We start from the raw sequence: 17,492 nt of genomic DNA on the forward strand, positions 1-17,492 counted from the left end.
TGTTTCTTAAAGTTTTCAATATGGCTATTAGAAAATGTAAAAATTACATATGGGTCTTGGCTGGGGTGTACGTCTGTCGGGCGCTCACCTGCTGTGATGCGCTGTGTCCACCAGGTGGCGCCAACGCACCCCCTGCAGCGCCACCAGGGAAGGACGAGCCCGGACGTGGGACCCGAGTGTGAGGCCCTTTGAGGAAGGAGGGCCTTACAGAGGGCGTCGAGACACGTTGTTCCCACACTGGGCCCTCCTATGGGGGGAGAAGCTGCAAGTTCTGCTGAGCAGGAGGGAGGCGGTGCGCTGGTTGGACAGTGACCCCCAAAGATACACGTGTCTTATCCCTGGAACCTGCGACCCTTCCCTGAAGCCTCCAGGACAGACACAGCCCTGCAACACCTGGACTTTAGACCCCTGACTCCAAAGCCATAAGAAAATCAATTTGTGTTGTTTTCAGCCACAACGTTGTGGTCACTCGCTGCAACAGCTATAAGAATGTGATACAGGCAGGAAAAGACAAAGAGGCAACAGTCATTTGTATACAACCTCCCATCTCTCCTCTGCCTGAGCCCCACCCTCCCTTGTCCTCACTGCAAACGTCTAGACTCAAACCTGCTGGGCTTCAGGAGCCAGAGGGTGAGTGCAGGGGGTCCCAGTAAAGGGGCAGCATGGGTCGTGACACAAGGGATGAAGTTACCAGAAAGGTGAGAATCCCACGGAAGGAAGAAGTCACAGGTACGAGGAGAGAGAAGTCAGCCATAGGGTGGGGGGCAGGTGGGGCCGAGGCTGCAAGTCTTTCAGGAGAGGGAGGGGGTTTGAGCAGGGGGGCGTCTGGGCAGAGGAGGGGTCTGGCCACCCGCCTGGGGGAAGGGTGGGGAGTAGAGACGGGGCATGGAGGTTTGCAGAGGGACGGCCGGTGTTCTCCAGTGTCCAGCTCTGCCCAGGGAGAGATCTCTGTTTGAGCAGCATGGTCTCAAAGAGGCCTTTGGGTGGGGTGGTTATAGCATCGCAATAATGGGTGGGGGCACTGAGAAAAAGCAAAACCCCCCTCTCTGTCCTGTAGGAGGACTCCCAGGAGATTTGTTAGTGAATGAAAATTAGTTAGACCCCAGCGGAGGCCACATAGGAGCATGGGAGGGGGACAGGGAGGAGCCCCAGGGCCCAGAAGCCCTCGGAGAGCGCCTAGCCCAGAAGAGTGGAGACAGCGAGTGTGGGTGGGGGGATACCCAGAGCCTGGAGTCCAGGGAGCGAGGGGCCCAGAGTGTGGACAACACGTGGACAACACTGGACAGTGCAGAGCCCCCGGAGTCTGATAGAGAGGAGGGCGGGCGGCACCTGGGACCCGGAAGATGTCGAAGTATTCAGGGCCCGTCCAAGGTCGCTTTTACACTGCCAGGGAATTCTTTGTGGTTTCAGAGCTTCGCCTTTTTTGTGACACCAGCAAAATTTGTCCCTTGAAGGCTTCCCACCCCAAGTAGACTGATGGGGGGAGTCCTTTGTATTGTCTGACCCCTGTCTTCAAAGGGCCATTTCCACTCTGATCTGCATAGGGTTCCTCCCCTCACTTAGGAGGAGCCCCCAGAGCACCAGGCCTGTCCTCGTTCCCCCCTGGAGCTTCCCCTTCTCAGCTGCAGGTTCTCAAACATCCACAGGACAAGACTCTGGGATTTTACCCTCGGAATCTTCCCCTTTCCCTACACCCAGCAGGCTCCCAGCCCTCAGCTCCCCAGACCAGTATTGATCTTCTCCCCCCGTCTCACGCCTGTCTCCACATTGAAACCCCCCCTCTCCCCAAATACAGGCCAGAGACTCAGCCCAGCACGAGCAGGTGGTGGGCACAGAAACACACATGAGACCTCAGTCCAGCTAAATCTCACTTTATTTCTTTAATTTCAAAATTTCGTAAGTGTGGGTGTGTGCAAATCGAGATCTTAGAGTCCAGGAGTGCTTGATACCAGGATCGTGCTGATGTAGGGACGGGTGGGCAACGAGAGAGTGCAGATCCGCAAGAATCCCTTCCAGGGAGGAGGAGGAGGTGCTGACGCAATGCAGGCGACCTGATGGAGCTTTCCTGGCGATTGTGGATGATGTCACAGGACCGTGGGCAGTTCAGGAAAGAAAACAGGAATCTCTTTTTCCTTCTGCAGACGTTACCATAATACGTGCAGCATTTACAATTAGCAACACATTCACAATCATTGCCCTAAATTTTCCAGGGAGGCATCATTTTTTCAATAGTAATATGTGACGTTGCCTCTTAAGATTTCCAGATGATCGTGCTGAGACCGTGCTGGATGTGTATGTAGAAATGACACCACAATCACTTGTGTTGCTTTTGGATTCATCATCTTCTTCTTCTTCTTCTTTTTTTTTTGTTTTACTGGAAGCACAGAAATGAGATTTATTGAGGAGAGAGAAAGACAGGAATATAGAGCAAGATATAAGTTTACAGAGCTTGATACATACAGCACAGGTGACAACTGGACCCACTGTCGCAGCAAAAGAAACGGACCAAAAAAAAAAAAAAGGAGAATGCATCTTATTGAGAAAATATGTGACCTTGCGTGGGAAACGTTTCACGTCCCACCTATGGTATGCAACTGAAACTGTCGTGTTTGGTGCATACTGGAGTATCGTTTTGATTAGAAATGTAGAAATCGGGTTAAGGTTATCATTGCGTGTTCCACTGCATGTGCCATGAATTGATCTGTTAGGAATTTCTTCACCTTATCCACAAGATAATCAGCCACGTTTTCCATGACAGTTTTCCTGGCCTGGATCTTTGTGAATGAAATAAGGGAGTCCATGGAAAACATAACAGGGTTCTGTTAGTTTCAGTCCGAGTTACGTTAGGACTCTATTCCTGGAGTGTGGTTCCTTTTCTAGAAGGAACGAGTGAAAGTGACTCAACGCATGTCACTCCAAGAGGAAGTGCTCCTGTCCAAGGAGGATGTGATGTTCCTAACGTCACGCCACCTGGTGGTGGCCAATGAGCATGTGACGCAGCAACCCCCGCCATTGTCAGCGCCTCCTCGCCACCTTCCAACGTGACAGGCGGCCCTGCTGGTCAACGGTGCAATTGTCAGAGGTGGGGAGGGGCAGCGGGGGCCTCGAGTCGGGCTCAGGGAGCTCAAGGAGGTCTGACCAAGGGGACAAGACTTTACCAGGATCAAATACACAGGCCTGAAAAGGAGAGTTTTGTCACAGATTTTGTATAGGAAGATGCCACACATTGACACTTCTGTACCTGCGTAGTTGACAGACTAAGCCCCACTGCCCAATATCTGGGGAGTAGTACTTGCTGCGAGCTGTGACATTTCCTTTCTGTGGCAAAAAGGCTTTACTTTCGATGGCAACGATGTACCCTGAAAAGCTTATGGGCCTAGTGGCCCCGAGCACCAACCTTGCACTAATTACTTGTAAGTAAAACCTGAGAGTCCCTAAAAAGGCAGCGGTGTGGACGGGCGCCACCTAGTGGACACACAGATCTTGGCTGCTGTCAGCCCTGAATGGCCTCGCCTGGCAGCGGTGTGGACGGGCGCCACCTAGTGGACACACAGATCTTGGCTGCTGTCAGCTCTGAATGGCCTCGCCTGGCAGAGGTGTGGACGGGCGCCACCTAGTGGACACACAGATCTTGGCCGGTCTCATCCCTGAATGGCCACACCAGGCACGAGACCCAGCAGCTAGCCCTGGCTTCCTCCTCAAGGCAGGCATTTGTGTCCTCACCTCCTTGCTTTTGATGTTTTCTTCCCAAAGACAGCACGTGTTTCCTACAGAGAGTCCACATACACGATATGAGAACGGCGACACAGAATTTCGCATCTGAGTTGTGTTGCTTTTGTGGCTACTCACGTCGGGTCTGGTCTGGGTCCTCTCAAGACCTGCCCACGAGGTGGGGTGCTGACGCAGAGGTGGCCAGTGAGGTGTGGCCCGGGAGGATCGGACTGACTGGGGCGGAGGAATTTTAGAGCTTGTGTGGGAATTAGGGGTGTTACATGTGATTGGGTTTCTAGAGGACGGAGTGTCACCATGGAACAGGCTTTTATCGGGCAGTGGCTCTGGGGTGGGGCTGAGGACTCTGGGTGGGGCCGCCCCACCTGTTAAGGGAAGAGCAACGGAGCCGGTGCAGTGAAGCTGAGGGTGCCCTTCGTCCACGTTCACTGGTGTGAAGGGTGAGATGGGGACATGGGGGACGGATAAGATTCCTAAAGACACAGATAATGTCCTGACATGGGTTCCAGAGGAAACACCAGATGTCCAGGCCCACGCGGGCCATGGGAAGGATCACACAGCGACAGAGATCAGAGAATGTGGTGAGGTCGGGAGGCTGGAGAGGCAGGAGGGATGGAGGATGGATAGGGAACCATGGATGCAGGGGCTTCAGCTGGGCGCATTTGGTGATCAAGGCAGGTGGAAGGATAAGCTTAGGAGAGTCTTGCTGGAAAAGGTTCTGGGATCGTGTCCTTGGGGAAGGTGTGAAATGCAGGGTGGGTGTGGGGGCAGGGAACAGGGGCTAATGGGAGCAGTTTCCACGGTGAGCACTGAGTTTAGTAATGTCCATCTTGAGCAGATGCATGCATCTTGCTTTTATTTTATTTTATTTTTTTTGAGACAGAGTCTTGCTCTGTTGCCTGTGCTAGAGTGCTGTGGTGTCAGGATAGCTCACAGCAACCTCAGACTCCTGGCCTCAAGCGATCCTCCTGCCTCAGCCTCCCGAGTAGCTGGGACTACAGGCATTCATCACCATGTCCAGCTAATATATATATATATATATATATATATATATATATATACACATATTTAGTTGTCCCGCTAATTTCTTTCTATTTTTAGTAGATCTGGGTATATATATATATATATATATATATATATATATATATATTTAGTTGTCCCACTAATTTCTTTCTATGTTTAGTAGATCCAGGTCTGGCTCTTGCTCAGGCTGGTCTTGAACTCCTGAGCTCAAATGATCCTCCAGCCTCGGCCTCCCAGAGTGCTAGGATTACAGCACTGGATGTAGTGGCTCATATCTCTTATCCCAGCACTTTGAGAGGAGGAGACAGGAGATCGGCCTCAGACCAGGAGTTTGGAACCAGGCTGAGCTACACAGTGAGATCCTGTCTCTACAAAAAAATAAAAAAAATTAGCTGAGCATATTGGTGCACACCTGTAGTTCCAGATACTGCAGCAAGATGAGGTGGCAGGACCAGTTGAACGCAAGGGCTGGATGCCACAGTGAGCTGTGTTACATCACTGCACTCCATCCTGGATGACTGAGTGAGATCCTGTGTCAAAAGATAAAATAAAAGCAATATATTGAATTAGAGAGAAAAATGTTGATGGTATACTGTTCTTGCTCCCACGCATGTGCAGTCTGTTGCTGCTCCGCCTACATGATAAGCTTTATTTATTTATTTATTTTTTGAGGCAGAGTCCCCGTCTGTTGCCCTGGCTAGAGTGCCGTGGCGTCAGCCTAGCTCACAGCAACCTCAAACTCCTGGGCTCAAGCAATCCTCCTGCCTCAGCCTCCTGAGTAGCTGGGACTACAGCCATGCGCCATCATGCCCGGCTAATTTTTTTTAATTTATTTTATTTTTTTCTCCTTTTTAAAAATTTATTTCTAGCAGCTAATTTTTTTTCTATGTATTTTTAGTTGTCCAGCTAATTTCTTTCTATTTTTAGTAGTGATGGGGTCTCACTCTTGCTCAGGCTGGTTTCGAACTCCTGACCTTGAGCGATCCACCCACCTTGGCCTCCCAGAGTGCTAGGATCACAGGCGTGAGCCACCGCGTCCGGCCTACATAAGTTTTAAAGGAAATGCATTTCTCAAATAGACGTTGCACACCACACACTTGCTGATTTACTGTTACCTGCTTTGCTAAGGAGAAAACATCAGGCATGCACCCTTGCAGCTCACTCATATACAACGCACCATTTCAATCCTTCAAGAATATTCACAAGGTTGTGCCAATCACTACTAACTAATTGTTAAATATTTTCACAATCCCAGAAAGTTCTCTACCACAGCTTGCATTCACCGCCCCATCAATTCTCCCACCCCTCCAACTTATGGACGTTCAGTCTCTGTGGACAGAATGGTTTCTATTTTGCCTATTTTGGCCATTTCATATGTGGAATTATAAACTGTGAGCCCTTTGTATCTGGCAACCTCTTCTTCGCATAAGGTTTTCAAGGTTCATTTATGTTGTGTCATGCACAGTTTTCCATTCATTGCCATGACTGTGTAACATTGCATTGCATAGATATGCCACGTTTTGTTTTCATTCGCCAGTTGACGGATCTTTGTGTTGCTCCCACTCTTTGGCCATTGCGAATAACGTTGCTAGGTACAAGTTTTTTTGAGAGATAGGTTTTCATTTCCCTGGGGCATATATCCAGGATTAGAATTGAGGTAGCATATGGTTAACTCTATCTTGAACGGTTTAAGGTGCTACCAGACTGTTTTACAAAGCAGCTGAGGCTGGAAAAGCTCGTGGGAAACAAGCTGTTCGGAGGGAGAACCCGGGGTGTGTGATTGTCACCACTCCCAACCCTCTGTCCATCCAGAGAACCGGGCACTGCAGCCCGACCAGGGCCGGGTGTGCGCAGCCAGGCCCCGCGCCCATCACTACCTGCCCCTGGTCCGGGCCCTCCCCTCGGCTCATTCTCAAGAGTCCCCACATCAGTCTCCCCCTCTCTCTCCCACCCAAACTTCCATTACAGTCGACACTCACCTGCGTGGCCTTCCAGCATTTGAAATGTGGCTGGTCTGAATTCACAGGTGCTACAGGTGTAAAATACACATAAAATTTCAAAGGCCTAATATGAAAATAAGAATGTAAAATAACTGACTTTTTTCATTGGTCACATGATGAATGTCTTATGAATATACTGTTTTTGTTTTGTTTTGTTTTGTTTTGAGACAGAATCTCGCTTTGTTGCCCAGGCTAGAGTGAGTGCCGTGGCGTCAGCCTAGCTCACAGCAACCTCAAACTCCTGAGCTCAAGCAATCCTCCTGCCTCAGCCTCCCGAGTAGCTGGGACTACGGGCATGCGCCACCATGCCCGGCTAATTTTTTCTATATGTATTAGTTGCCCAATTAATTTCTTTCTATTTATAGTAGAGACGGGGTCTCGCTCTTGCTCAGGCTGGTTTCGAACTCCTGACCTCGAGCAATCCACCCGCCTCAGCTTCCCAGAGCGGTAGGATTACAGGCGTGAGCCACTGTGCCCGGCCTTGAATATACTGTTTTCCATAAAATAGACTATTTAAATTATTTTTTCTCTGTTTACATTTTCAACATGGCGGTTAGAAATTTTGAAGATTACGCGCATCTAGGTTGTCACTCTATCCGGTGCTCGCCTGCCCTGATGGGTGCGTCCGCCAGGGGGCGCCAACGCACGCCGCCGGAGCCCCGCGGGGCGTGGAGCGCCTGCCCGGAGGAGGCCGGCGCCCGTGTGTGAGGGCCTTTGAGGCGGGACGGCCTTAGAGAGGACGTTGGGACACGCTGTCCCCACACTGGGCCCTCCTGTGCGGGCAGAAACTGCAGCTTCTGGCCAGCAGGAGCGAGGCCGTGTGGCAGGCCGAGTAGAGACCCCCAAATATGCCCGTTCGGTGACTGTAACCCCAGGTACCTGTGGCTCTTCCCGTCTATGAGAACAGAGAGGTTGCCGATGTGAAGCAATTAAGGCTATGGAGAAGGGGGTGTCATCCTGGAAGGTCTGGGTGGGCCCTCGGTGGACGCCCAGGTGTGCCTAGAAGAGAGAGACAGGGGTGGCCTAGAACAGCCTGCACCTGTGCTCAGATAGAGGGCGCCGTGTGGCGAGCACATGCCACCGCACCTGGCTTGTGTAGAGGGAGCATTGGGAACCAACAGAGAAGCGACGAGGGACGCCCAAGCCGAAAGAGACAGGAGTAGTGTGGCCTGCTTGGTGGGACTGGAATTACTCGGGGGAAGTGCCCACATGTGGGAGATGGTCAGCAAGAGAAGACTGGGACTCCACACTGCCCCCCCGTGGACGTGGCGACCTGAGTGGCAGGAGGGCCCGTCAGCCTCCCCACGTCTGCACTGATACCGGGAGCTGCAATGACACTTTGCTTTGGAGAGAAGGAGCAATGGCAGGGTCCTGTTGGCTTTTGAACCACCCTGGGTACCGCAGCCAGCACCATTCCGAGGGCCCAGGCCCAGAGCACTGTGGCTGCCACCGGGGACCTAGTTGGAGCAACTATCCACCACTGCAGCACCCCTTTGCCCGCCGCCTAAGCAGCCCTGCCAAGCCACTGCTGCCTCCCCCAGGGAGGAGTGAACTCCTATGGCTGACCTCCTCCCCAGACAGGGACCTGCCCTTCTTACCCTTCTTATCCTTCAGCAGTGCTCTGGGGACCAGCCTCCCCCCACCCCACCACTACACACAAACATCCCCAGCACCTGCTTGCAATGGGGAAGCCCCTGGTGGTCAGAGGGCTGTAGGAGAACAGCAGAGTTGCAAGCTCACACTGGGTCTGGACACTTCTGCATGATGAGTCTTCCCGAGTGTGACTCAATCGTGCCATCCATCGGCCTGGGAGCTGGGGGATACATATCCTATTCCACCACCACTGGCCTTTGAACACCTGCCAGGGGTGTGAGTTCCAACTGACCACATGGTCAGCAACACCATGGTAGGTACCTCCTGGCATGAACTGAAAGGCAATGTACCTCTCCCCATCTTGACTGAGCTATAGAGTTCCCAGCAGATAAGAATAAGCATCCCACAAAGCTATCTGTTTTGCAGAGAATGAAGAAATTCCAGATAAGAGGGAATGGGCATAAGAACTCTGGGAACAGGGGGAAAAAAAGCCTATTTTGATACTACGATTGTATGACAGCAGCTCTCCAGAAATGGACTCCATCCAAAGGGAAACTTATGAAATGTCAATATATGGAATCTAAAATATGGGTCACAAGTAAGCTCAATAGGCTTGATGAGAAACTCAAAAACCAAGACCAAGAAACAACAACAAAAATTTGTAAGGGCCGGGCGGAGTGGCTCACGCCTGTAATCCTAGCACTCTGGGAGGCCGAGGTGGGTGGATCGCTCTAGGTCAGGAGTTCAAAACCAGCTGAGCAAGAGCGAGACCCGTCTCTACTATAAATAGAAACAAATTAATTGGCCAACTAATATATATAGAAAAAATTAGCTGGGCATGGTGGTGCATGCCTGTAGTCCCAGCTACTTGGGAGGCTGAGGGAGTAGGATTGCTTGAGCCCAGGAGTTTGAGGTTGCTGTGAGCTAGGCTGATGCCACAGCACTCACTCTAGCCTGGGCAACAAAGCGAGACTGTCAAAAAAAATATGTAGGACATGAGTGAATAATTCACTAAAGAGATAGTTAAAGAAAAACATGACAGAACTTGTGGAAATGAAAGAATCATTAGGTAAGTACAAAATAAAGTAGAAATAATAGATTGGACCATGCAGATGAAAAATATTTCAGAGTTTGGAGAGAAGGCTTTTGGAATAATCTCGTCAGTCAAAAATGAAGAAGACAGGGCCAGGTGCGGTGGCTCACACCTGTAATTCTAGTACTCTGGGAGGCTGAGGCTGGAAGATTGTTTGAGCTCAGGGATTCGAGACCAGGTTGAGCAAGAGCAAGACCCGTCTCTACTAAAAATAGAAAGAAATTAGCTGGGCAACTAAAAATATATAGGAAAAATTAGCCGGGTATGGTGGCACATGCCTGTAGTCCCAGCTACTTGAGAGGCTGAGGCAGAATTCTTATTCTGACTTCAAAGAATTAATGTATATTCCAACAATAAAATCAACATTTATGATTTTAATTGAGAAAAATCTAAATTTTGGCAGTGTGTCTAAAGCTGTTTTTTTGAATATCATTATTTTCAACAGAATCTATATTTTGAAATTTTCCCTCCATGCTGTTAAATATATTATTTTTTCATATCTCTTTTGTTTTGATAATTTGAAGTATTTATTTTTCCTTTTGGCCATCTGTGCTCCATTGTGTTTAGATGAATTATGAAAACTATTGCAATTAAGAATTACTTGTTTTCACAGACATACATTCTTTGATTTATAGAGAGTGTTGTCTAATTAATATGAATATCCCAATTTCAGAAAAGTAGTAAACTGGATGTAAAAAGTTCTACTGAGAACAGTTATTTACATTATAAAAGATTTATTTCCTTTACAAAAAAAAATGAAGAAGACAGAATCAAGAACAATGAACAAAGACATTGAGAATTATGGGACTAAATGTAAGATGACAGAACGTAAGAATCATAGGTATCCATGAGTGAGAAGAAGAAAAACCGAAAATCATGGAAAACTGGTTTGAGGGAATAGTGAAGAAAAGATTCACTAATCTTGCTAGAGATTTGGACATCCACACACAAGGAGGCCACTGAACTCCTGGAGGATCCATTGTGAACAGGATATCTCCAAGCCGTAAGCACCAGACTGGCCAATGTCAAGATGAAGAAGAAAATCCTATAAGCTGAGAGACAAAACCATCAAGAAACTTGCAAAGGAAATACCTCAGATTGACAGCTGACTTTTTCCAGAAAATCTTATAAGACAGAAGGCAATGGGGTACTATCTGTGTCTTAAACAGAATAAGTGTCGGTCAAGAGTTTTGTATCTTGCAAACATGCGTTTCATAAATAAGTGAGAAAGAAAGTCTTTTCCAGACAAGCAAACACCGAGGGGTGTTTTCACCACCAGACCCACCTTACAAGAAATCCTGCAAAGTGCTGTATACATTGAAGAGAACATTTGGTAATCACCAGTGTAAAAGCAACCCAAAGTAAAAGTACACAACTCTTACAAAACAGTAGCACAAGGGAGAAAACACGGCAACTAGGTAGCAAGTCAATATGATGACTGGTGTAGCATCTCATGTGTCAATATTAACATTGAATCAACATGGTCCAAATGCCTCACTTAAAAGATATACATTGGCAGGATGATTAGAAAACCACATCCCAGAGAGAACACGGTGAGCTGTGGAGAGTGGCCAGCTCCTGTGGGACTCTCTGAGCCTCCAAGCTCTGGGCTCTCTGCCTCTGGGCCTGCAGGAGAACTGGGGGCCCCAGGATGGACCACAGCCTCTCAACTGCAGAAGCTTCGAGCCTGCACTGTGGCCGTCTAATGGCTGGGCCCAGGCATCGAAGCAGCGGTAAATCTCTCCCAAGTCCACTTCAGTAACCTGAAGACAGTGGTAGCCTCTGTACTCCACTGGCCACTGTGTTTCCTGGGCCACTTCTGCCTGGCCTAAGTAAAGTCCCCACCAGGCCTCAGGACAGGGTGCCTACGTGTGGCGGCAGGTGTTGCAAGAAAAGATGAATGGTGGTCACCTGAATGCCATGAGGGGCCATTAGGGTTTTTTTTTTTTTTTGAGATAGAGTCTTGCTTTGTTGCCCAGGCTAGAGTGAGTGCCGTGGCGGCAGCCTAGCTCACAGCAACCTCAAACTCCTGGGCTCAAGCAATCATGCTGCCTCAGCCTCCCAAGTAGCTGGGACTACAGGCATGCGCCACCATGCCTGGCTAATTTTTTCTATATATATTAGTTGGCCAATTAATTTCTTTCTATTTATAGTAGAGACGGGGTCTCGCTCTTGCTCAGGCTGGTTTCGAACTCCTGACCTTGAGCAATCTGCCTGCCTCGGCCTCTCCGAGTGCTAGGATTACAGGTGTGAGCCACCGCGCCTGGCCTGGGCCATTAGGGTTTGAAGGTCCCAAGTAGGTGTGTCTAAGTATGCAAGCTTGGTCACCTCTTTGGGCCGTGGAGCTGTGCAGGTGTGAGCGCTGGTGTGACTGTTCTGTCCCAATTGGGTGAAACTTTCTCTTAATCTGCATAATGGCAGAGAAAGGGCTTAACAGGCTGGGAAGGTGGGCAGAGCCCCTGACAACAATGGGTGGAATCCTAGCGGCCATTGGGCGGTTGGTCTTTGTTCTCCCAGACTTGCTATCAGAAGAGAGAAATAACATAGCACATTTGGCCATTTGGAAATGCCCATAATCCTTTGGGAAGATTTAGTGGCTGGTTCTAGAATGCCTGTGTATATAACATAAAAAAGCTGCTCTTGACATTTCCCCCCACCTTTCAAAAGCAAATGGTTGCTACATCTAGCCCTTCTAGATGTAAAGAGGTTACCAAGGTATGATAGAATTAGAAAATCACACATCTTGTAAATGCCCATTTGTTTGAGAAAATCATAGAAAAAAATGGCCTCTGGAAACAAGTTTGTAAAGTGGAGTTGTTAGATCAGCTCTGGGAGTGACACCCACCCACATCTGTTCCATGGGTCAGAGGACATGAAGTGGGAGACCTTGGGAAGGAAGAGAAGATTTTCTACCAGACTGGTCCTCGTTAGAAGACATTTTCATATTATAACCATTGTTTTGTGTGTGCATTTTCATCCACACTACTGTATATATATCATGTTGCCCTGAAAATAAGACCTACCCATAAAACAAGCCCTAGCAGGATTTCTAAGCATTTGCACAGTATAAGCCCTGCCCCGAAAATAAGACCTAGTGATGGGCGTGGCTACGCGGCGCACCTGCACAACCCATGCATTTCACTGCGGAGCAGTAAACAAGACAAACGGCCCCTCTCATCAGCCCCATCGTGACAGCTACTATCCCAGAGGTGACCGGAAAGGTGTGGGCAGCCCCACCAACAAGGTCGGCTAACCCCTGTCAGGTCCCGGCCATCCTGTGCGTGCTGCAAGCTGAGGCTTTGAGGGTAAAGTCTCCTCAGTGAAGTGAGGAGCAGGACGCTTAGGTATTGTGTGTCCCCAGGGGGAAGAAGGAAAGCTGTGGCTGCCATTTTACTCAGCACTGTGGGCCTCTCTCACCCCCCACGAACACCAGGGGATAGGGGAAAAGCTCCAGGCAGTCCCCTACTGAGCCCAGAGCGATCATTTCTGCTCCACCGTGCAGATTGGACCCGGTGCTCACTGCATCTCTGATAAATAAGCCAGCCCTGCTCATTTGATGAGAGCTCTATGGCTCGACATGAGAGATTGGGGCCAATGGTTCTAAAGGAAATAGAGTCGCAAGAAATTCAGGATGGAATTCGGGGTTTGGAGAGTTATGATGATGTTCCAGAAGAAGACGACGTAACTAAATTTGAATAAATGTAGATTGTTGTACAGTACTTAAGAAAAATAACACACCCCCTGAAAATAAGCCCTAGGGTGTCTTCTTAAGGAAAAATAAATATAAGACCCTGTCTTATTTTCGGGGAAACATAGTAGTTGACAAAACTAAGTAGGTTTTTGAAATATCTCGTCTTTCTAGATGTTCGAAGTGCCTGATAAGTGTTGAAAGTAGAGGAGGTAACACATTTTGTAAATACCTTTTTGTTAAAATGCACATGAAACGTTTTTGGGGGGCAATGGGCAGTCCCCTCTGGAGTAGTGCACGGGTGCAGGGGAGGAGGGGGGAGAAGGAAGAGTTCTATGCCAGTGTGCTTACAACGAAGAAAGATTAACCATTGCTCCTTCGTCCCTGTATTTTGTTGTATTTATTTGTGTGTGTGAAGGACAAAGAAGCCCTCATTTATGTCTAGTCTTTCTAGATGTTGGAGAGTACCAGTGTTTGACAAAAGTAGAGTTATGAGAGTAAGACATTTTGGGGTTTTTTTGTTTCAGAATATTATGGGGTACAAGCATTTTGTTACCTGAATTGTTTTTTGTACAGTTTGAGTCAAAGCTAATAGTGTCCATCCCTGGGATCGTGTGCATTGTACCCCTTAGGTGTGAATTTACACATCCACTTCTCCTCCTCCCGCCCTCTGGCTTGATTTCAGTTGAATTTTACTACCATATGTGCACACGAATATTGATCTATTAGTTTCAATTTGGTAGTGAGTCCATGTGGTTTTTATTTTTCCATTCTTGTGATACTTCATTTTTAAAAGGATGGTCTCGGCTGGGCGCGGTGGCTTATGTCTGTAATCCTAGCACTCTGGGAGGCTGAGGCAGGAGGATTGCTTGAGCTCAGGAGTTCAAGACCAGCCTGAGCAAGAGTGAGACCCTGTCTCTACTAAAAATAGAAAGAAATTAGCCAAAAACAACTAAAAATAGAAAAAAATTAGCAAGGCATAGTGGCGCATGCCTGTAGTCCCAGCTACTCGGGAGGCTGAGGCAGGAGGATCGCTTGAGCCCAGGAGTTTGAGGTTGCTGTGAGCTAGGCTGACGCCACGGCACTCTAACTTGGGCAACAGAGAGAGACTCTGTCTCAAAAACAAAAAAACAAAAAACCCCACAAAGGTGTGGGGCTTAGTCCAATTCCAGTGTGACTTGGAGTAGGGGCAGCCATCGGGCCGTGTGTGTGTGTGTGTGTGTGTGAGTAGGGAGTTAGACTGATGCATGTCTAAACACAAGGCTGCTGGGCCTCAGCAGCCAAAGGGCTAGTGCAGGGGTTCCAGATAAAGGGGCCAAGTGGGATGAGGTTACCAGAAAGGTGAGAATCCACAGAGGGAAGAAGTTACTGGCATGAGGAGGGAGAAGTCAGCAATATGGTGGGACAATTGGAGCGGAGGCTGCAAGTCTTTCAGGAGAGGGAGGGAGTTTGAGCAGGGGGGCGTCTGGGCAGAGGAGGGGCCTGGCCACCCGCCTGGGGGAAGGGTGGGGAGTAGAGACGGGCATGGAGGTTTCCAGAGGGAGGGCCGGTGTTCTCCAGTGTCCAGCTCTGCCCAGGGAGCAGCTTGATCTCAAGGGGGGCTATGGGTGGGGTAGTTACAGCGAGGAAAGCACGGGGGGGGGCACTATGGAAAAGCAAAATCTGCCCCTTTGTCATGTAGAAGGATGCCAAGGAGATGTGTGAGTTAATGAAAATTAGTTAGGCCCCCGGAGAGGTCAAATAGAATCCTGGGTAGGGGACAGGGAGGAGCCCCAGGGCCAGGAAGACTTTGGGATGAGCACAGTTCCAACGGGAAGTATGGAAACACTGAGTACAGCTGCCTGGGAATCCAGGCCCTGGGCTCCAGAGAGTGCATGGTCCCAGAAGCGTGGAGACACGGGGATGTCCCTGGACTGTGCAGAGCCCAAGAAGTCCTCACAGAGAGCAGGGCAGTGAGATCTAGGACTCACAAGATGTCAGGGTGTACAGGGGCCCTTGAAGGTGGCTTCTACACTGCCAGGGCTGTCTTGGTGGCTTCAGAGCCTCACTTTTCCTCTGACACCTGCAAAACTTGCCCCTTGAAACCTTCCCACCCCCAAATAGACTGTTTGGGGCCCTCTTTATTGTCACACCTGAGTCTTCAAGGAGGCCATTTCCATTCTGATCTGCATTTGTTTCCTCCCCTCACTTAGGAGGAGCCCCCAGGGCACCAGGTCTGTCCTTGTTCCCCCCTGGAGCTTCCCTTTCTCAGCAGCAGGTTCTCAAACACCCACAGGACTCGACCATGGAATCTCACCCTCAGAATCTTCCCCTTTCCCTACACCCAGAAGGCTCCCAGCCCTCATCTCCCAGACCATATTGACCTTTTCCCCCATCTCACACCTCTCTCCACATTGAGACCCCCTCCTCTCCCCAAATACAGCCCAGAGACTCACCCCAGCATGAGCAGGTGGTGGGCACAGAAACACCATTGAGACCTCATTCGAGCTAAATCTCACTTTATTTTTTAGTGTCAAGATTCACGTGCATGCGTGTGTGGACGAATCCAGATCCTGGAGTCCAGCGAGGTCGTGATCCTAGAATGACGGAGACGTCTGCACGTGTGGACGACATCGGAGGGCAAAGATCCTCAAGCATTTCTTCCCGGGAGGAGGACCTAGTGAAACAAAGCAAGTGTCCAGATTGACATTTTCTGAGTATTTTTGGTGATACCCCAGGAACGAGGCCAGTTCAGGAAAGAAAACCGGAATCTCTTTTTCCTCCCCCAGATGTTCTCACAATTTGTAGGATTTTACAATTAGCAATGCATCCACACCGCTGGTGCAAATTTGCCAGGAGACATTATTTTTTCAAAAGTAATATGTTAGGCCGGGCGCTGTGGCTCACGCCTGTAATCCTAGCTCTTGGGAGGCCGAGGCGGGCGGATTGCTCAAGGTCAGGAGTTCAAAACCAGCCTGAGCAAGAGCGAGACCCCGTCTCTACTATAAATAGAAAGAAACTAATTGGCCAACTGATATATATATAAAAAATTAGCCGGGCATGGTGGCGCATGCCTGTAGTCCCAGCTACCCGGGAGGCTGAGGCAGAAGGATCACTCGAGCCCAGGAGTTTGAGGTTGCTGTGAGCTAGGCTGACGCCACGGCACTCACTCTAGCCTGGGCAACAAAGCGAGACTCTGTCTCAAAAAAAAAAAAAAAAAAAAAAAAAAGTAATATGTTATCTTACCTGCTTAATGTACTGGATGGTCATGCTGAGAGCTTGCTGGATGGATAAGTAGATGAGCACAGTCGCTTGTACTGGGATTAGATGCTTCACCTTGTTGAAGAAATATGTGAGCTTGTTTCGGACACCTTGGGCATCCAACTTGTATGCAAACACAGCTGTGGCCGTCAGTAGATACTTGAGCATTTGTTGGATCTGAATTGATGCAATCGCCTTTAAGACGCCGATTGTGTGTTCCGTTGCAGGCGCCGTTAATTGCTCGTGTAGGAATTCCTCCATCTTGCACATGATACAGTCAGCCAGTACATACACGGCGAAGTTCATGACTCCGGTTTTTATAAAGGAAATAAGCGATCCCTTAGAAAACATGATGAGTGTCCTGTTGGTGTCAGTCCAAGGCTAGGACTCTATTCCTGGAGAGTCTTTCTGTTTCCTGAGGTCTCGCACGAGTGAGAGTGCCTCACGTCAGTCCAAGATGAAATGGACACGTCCATGGAGGATGTGACGTTCCTAGTGATGGCACTTAGTTCTGGCCAATGAGAGTGTCACATGACAAGCCCGGCCATTTTAAATATATTGTCACCACCTTCGACGTTATGGGCTGATGGTGCAATTGTCGGAGGTGGTGAGGGACAGCGGGAGCCTCACAAGGGGCAGGGGGAGCACAAGGAGCTCTGATTAAAGGGACGTGACTTGACTGGGATCAAGTACACAGGCTTGAAAAGGAGAGTTTTGTCATACATCTTTGTATGTGAAAATGGGGCATATTGACATTTCTGTACAACTGTGAGTGGCAGAATAAGCCCCATGACCCAATATCCAGGCAGTACTTCCTGTGAGCTATCAAATTTCTTTTCTGTGGCAAAACAACTTTGCTTTCTATGGCAGCGACATTGCCTGACAAACTCATGAGCCCAGTGGCCCTGATCACCAAGCTTGTTCTAATTACACTTAAGTAAAATGTTAGAAGGCCTTAAAAGAGGGGGGTTAGGATGTGCGCCCCATAGTGGACCCATAGATCTTGACTGCTCTCAGCCCTGATTGGCCGCGCCAGGCACCCGACCCAGCACCTGCCCTGGGTCCTCTCAAGACCTGCCCACGAGGTGGGGTGCTGAACGCAGAGGTGGCCAGGGAGGTGTGGCCT

The 17,492-nt window shown here is 49.2% G+C and overlaps 1 long non-coding RNA gene across 1 annotated transcript in view; it reads right to left on the reverse strand.

The window, feature by feature from the left end:
• Window positions 1-15,607: 15,607 nt before the first annotated feature.
• LOC105869125 (uncharacterized) overlaps window positions 15,608-17,492 on the reverse strand; it is a 37,629-nt gene continuing 35,744 nt past the window's right edge. The window contains exon 3 of the long non-coding RNA XR_002222445.2: window positions 15,608-15,782. This is a non-coding gene — a long non-coding RNA (uncharacterized LOC105869125). The remainder of the gene's footprint in view (window positions 15,783-17,492) is intronic.

This window comes from Microcebus murinus, chromosome 16, assembly GCF_040939455.1.
Source record: "Microcebus murinus isolate Inina chromosome 16, M.murinus_Inina_mat1.0, whole genome shotgun sequence".
Lineage (NCBI taxonomy): Eukaryota > Metazoa > Chordata > Mammalia > Primates > Cheirogaleidae > Microcebus > Microcebus murinus.